The sequence below is a fragment of the Cynoglossus semilaevis genome, chromosome 4 (assembly GCF_000523025.1).
Source record: "Cynoglossus semilaevis isolate Cse_v1.0 chromosome 4, Cse_v1.0, whole genome shotgun sequence".
In the NCBI taxonomy this organism is placed as follows: domain Eukaryota; kingdom Metazoa; phylum Chordata; class Actinopteri; order Pleuronectiformes; family Cynoglossidae; genus Cynoglossus; species Cynoglossus semilaevis.
Window position 1 is genome coordinate 10,650,312 of NC_024310.1, and position 4,593 is coordinate 10,654,904.

Here is a 4,593-nt window from a genome sequence, read left to right on the forward strand (position 1 = left end):
AACATGTAGTTTTTCTCTCACACAACCGCGCACATGTACATAAGCACAGGCTGATCTTTCCTGAGGCTGAGATTTCTTCGGTTAGAATATGTTATATTTATATTCATATCAGCTATTTGCACAGCACTATCAAAACACCAGCCTTAAATTGTTTATACATCTCCTGACAATAGTAAGCATGTTAATTTTTTTTCTTTACTGCGATGAAAAAAACAAATGGTAATTGAAAGCAAAGATAAATGTTTTAACAGGTAGCTCCCCTGGTGTGATGTTGTGGATAATATTTTTCTGCTTGGTTTTCTGGACGGGGATTAAACCTTTTCTCAATGGATTCACATTTAGAAGGCACATTAATCCATCCCTCTGCAGTGTGCTGCCTCTGTCCCCTGAGTGACTCCGTACCGATAGCTTCTGAAATGGGTATTTTGAAGAGTGGGAGGTGTTGCTTTGAAGGTGGGGCCCCAAAGCTAAGAGGAGAGGGTTCATGCATCAGATTACTAATGGCTACAGCCAGTCACAAAAAAAAAGGAAAAAAAAGGAAAAGCACCTGCTCACGGCTTGACATTAATTTGTTTGGACATGGTTTATAATTTCATGCCAGTGCAGAATCAACATTCAAAAGAAGAAGCTATCGGCTGGAGGGGGGCTGTGATTGGCTGAGTACCCCCTTTGTGCTGCTGTGGTCTTCCCAGGTGAATGCTAAAAGTTTGAGGCTTACCGATAAAACACTAAATGCCTATGGATTTTGTTCACTGTTTAAGCCGTAATAAAAATACAATCTAGACTTTTAGGGAGAATCCATCAGAGTAGTAATGAGCACAGTTCCCCGTCTCTTCACGCCTCATATTTTAGAGCCTTTGTATAAAGTACCAGTCTTCAGAAGTGACTGTGGGATGGAAGATGCTTCGGCTGCAAAGAAAATATTGTCCAAGTAAATCACATAGTGGTGACAGGCATTTTACTTACTTCACCTTGTCATCGCAGGAAGGAAAGGGATGTGATGCTAATGATGGTATCATTCAAATAAAGTGTTCGAGTCAGTCGCGTCAGAGTCAAACACCTGTATGGAATAAAACAATATTAATGTTATTTGCTACACCTGGTGCACCATTTGTCAAGAGAAACTATCTGCCAACAGCTGGTACGTCTGGAAATGTTTGTCTGATATTACCCTTAGCCTTTTATTTTTCCTCTGCCTTGTCTGGTTCACCCACTCGTATGGTATTTGTACCTGTAAAAGGTCAAAACAAGAATATATATATATATTTTTTTTTTTTTAATTTTCTGACAGATGTGAGGAGAATATTTTGCAGATGTATTTAATTTAATGTACAAAGTCAGTACGTGTGATGGAAATGGACTGTAAGATTAGCCACAATACAGGGAACAAGCTTACGTGTAAAAGTACCTTTTGGAACAGAGTATTACTTCAGGCACTGTTTCATATATTCATTTGAATTAATTTAAACATACTACTGACAGCTAGTGCGGTTAAAGATAATTAATGTGTGCCTATATAAAATAACCGCAGGATATCAGTAGTAATATGAACCAAATTTCCTTCTGGGCATTTACAAAATGAACCAGGTTTGGCTTCATTGTTAAATAAAGGGTGTGTTAGGTGATTTTTATTTTTACAGTGTGTTGATGTGTTCTTCACACGGACACTGAAATAAGCCACTGATAGAAGTGGTTGTGTTTTGTTTGGGATTTTTTTCTTTTATCTTTTGGCGTTAGCAGTATTACCATTATCTCATACTTAAAGATTTGTTAATCTGTTGGTGACTTAGCGTACGCCTGGGGTTTATTCAGGCAGCTTTCGAATACAGAGAAGGGGTGAAGATACTGTACAAACATGAATATTAGCTATGGACACTTTTCTGAAAATACAGAGAAGGGGTGAATATTAGCTATGGACACTTTTCTGAACTTTTGTCTAGGTTAGCAAACATATCAATACCATCCATTTTTTGTTTAGCTAGCCCTAGTTAGCTACCTCCACAATCCTGTATGCTCTGTTAAGCCAAACAGTAATCATCACATGACTACATAAAGAGTGCGTTAAGGACAAACTGAAGTGATTCTCCATAAATGGAAATTAGATGGAGGTGCTGTATCAAGTTGAGTGATTAGCCAGATGTGGTCCACGGCCCACTTGTCACAACATCTGCTTAAACAGAATCTCTTACCACCAACAGAATTTCTAACCATTCTAAGAAGTCGACACAGAATAGAAAGAAAGACAAGAATGTGCAATGACAAATTCAAATAAAAATATTCACGATATGATAATAATATATTTTAAAATTCTGGTAGTTTTAAATGACCAGTGGGACCCTGTCATATTGATTTCTTTAGTAATTGCAGTCTTGATGTTTCACAGTATATAATGACTTAAAGACAGTCTACCTCAGTCTTGCCTCTTTGATATTGGACGACCTCCAAAGGAGTGCATGCTCGTACATAATGCTAATGTTTTGCTTTTTTGAATTTTAATACTCTGTACTGTAGCCTCCATTTCCAAAGGTTTCATCATCTTATTGTCTGTGTTTGTCATACCTAATTTTGTACTCAAACTTCATAAGGTCTACACGCTTATACATTGTGATTGCAAGATCCTAAGTCTAAAAGTTAGACAGTGTACTACAAAAATGTACTGCTCTAATCTTCACCTACAGATCGTTGAGAAAAAGTAACACAAACACAGTGTACAAAAATGTACATCATGTATTACAGTGATCTGTTTGAGATGTTTTCTGATTTTTCTTTTTCAGTATAAACATCTTTTAAGGTAGCAATTGATCCTTAATTGAGAAGAAGGCAGCTGAGAGAAAATGGTTTTGTCATCCTCTGACAGATCTTGGTACAACTGAGGCTGCTGTGTGGTAATAAGACAGCATCACAGTCATGCTGTAAGTGGGCCAAGCAATTAGGACTGTGGGAAGTGGTGAGAGAGTCTGAAATCAACTCAGCCCAGCATCGAGACAGAAAACTGTGTTCGTCTAAAGAGCAGAGCCGAGAAAGATTTTTCTACCCACCCCTGTGAGACGTGATGAGAGACCACAGAGGGATGGGATTCACAGCAAAACTGCACACTGCTCAGTACGAAAGGCTTGTGAACGGAAACCTCTGACACATTCTCTGTTTAATGAATTTTCCCCCACTAACCACCAGCCCAGCAGGCATTTAAAGAGCTCTCTTTATCTTTGTCCTTCCTGCAGCTCAGGGTGGCAGTTAAGGACAGGAGAAATTTGTAATTACACAGATGTCCCCGTGACACAGAAAGTGAGTAAAAAAATGAACAAAGGCCTCTTACAGTTGTGTTGTGGTTTGCTCAGTCATTGCTTTGCATAAAGATAAGTTACATCATATTATTGTAAATACACATTCAAGGTAAGGTGAACAAGATTAGAAAAAAAAAGATCACAGATAATCTGACATGGCATTAAATGTCTGTTAGGATTTAAAGTTTTTAATTATTATTGATTTATTGATTTGATTTCATTTATTTTGATTTGATTTATTATTTAAAAAAACCATCTGTAAATATCAGCATAGTAGACAAAATGTTTCAAATGTGCTAGCTTTCTTTTGGCTGCTAAGCAACTCTGGAGCACCTGAGAGATTGTTATTCAAAAATGTAGGTTATGTGGCATATTTTATATATCATATTTGTAGAGTTCTATGTATTACATTGGCTAATTCTAAGCTATTGTTAATGCATTTAGCTATCCTAACCACTTCCTGTGCTGGCTTTTCTGTGCAGTCTGTCTGTCTGCCATCTCTCCTGCCAGTTTCTGTGGTTAATTAGTGTAATCACTCTCACCTGTGTCCTCTGAGTCCTTACTCATTTGTCTCACGTGTGTCACCTGCTACCCGGTGAATTTATATACAGTATACCTCAGTTCCTCACTTGTCCTTCATTGGTTCAGTCTTCAGTGTACGTTGTCCATGCCATGTTGTGTGGTGCTGGTCTTGTTCTAGTTTGGCTCCTCAGTGTTCCTGTTTGTTCCTGCCTGCTCATTGAAACCAGTAAGTGAATACATCTAACAATGTTTAAATTTACATCCTGAAATGAAGAATTGTTGGAATTTGTTAGTTTTTTGGAAGTGACATGCATTGAAAGCCTGTGTCATTACAGATAAAGGTCTAACCCTGATATTAACTGTTATTTGGTTATATTGTTAATAAACTACACAGGTAAATACATTTTATTTTTTTCCATTTCTTGTTGGTTACTGTCTGAATGTGTGGCCTCATCAACCCTAATTAGTAGAGAATGTACAACTGCAAAAACTGTTCTGAAAAGAAACTTTAAAACTAACTCCAAACAACTTGAAACTTCACTTGACATCAAGGAAAAATATATTTTTAAAATGTGTTTTTCCTAATAAATTAAATTTATTTCCGTATGTTTTCTTTGCTACACCAAAATACTGACTGATGACAGCCTGTGTGTTTTGATAAGTCAGAAATACAGTTTGGTGTTTTCTTTCACACGAACATTCTAGTAATCTTTGATTTGTGGACTTTAGAAGACAGGTGGGAGCAGCTCTGCTAACAAATATGGATATGAATACCCCCCCCCCCCCC

The 4,593-nt window shown here is 37.3% G+C and overlaps 1 protein-coding gene across 1 annotated transcript in view; it reads left to right on the forward strand.

Moving 5' to 3' along the window:
• Positions 1-3,911: 3,911 nt before the first annotated feature.
• The window catches only part of LOC103378049 (roundabout homolog 1), a 222,460-nt gene continuing 221,778 nt past the window's right edge, over positions 3,912-4,593 (forward strand). Inside the window, exon 1 of the mRNA XM_008309098.3 lies at positions 3,912-4,032. The gene's annotated coding sequence lies outside the window, so the exon portion shown is untranslated. The remainder of the gene's footprint in view (positions 4,033-4,593) is intronic.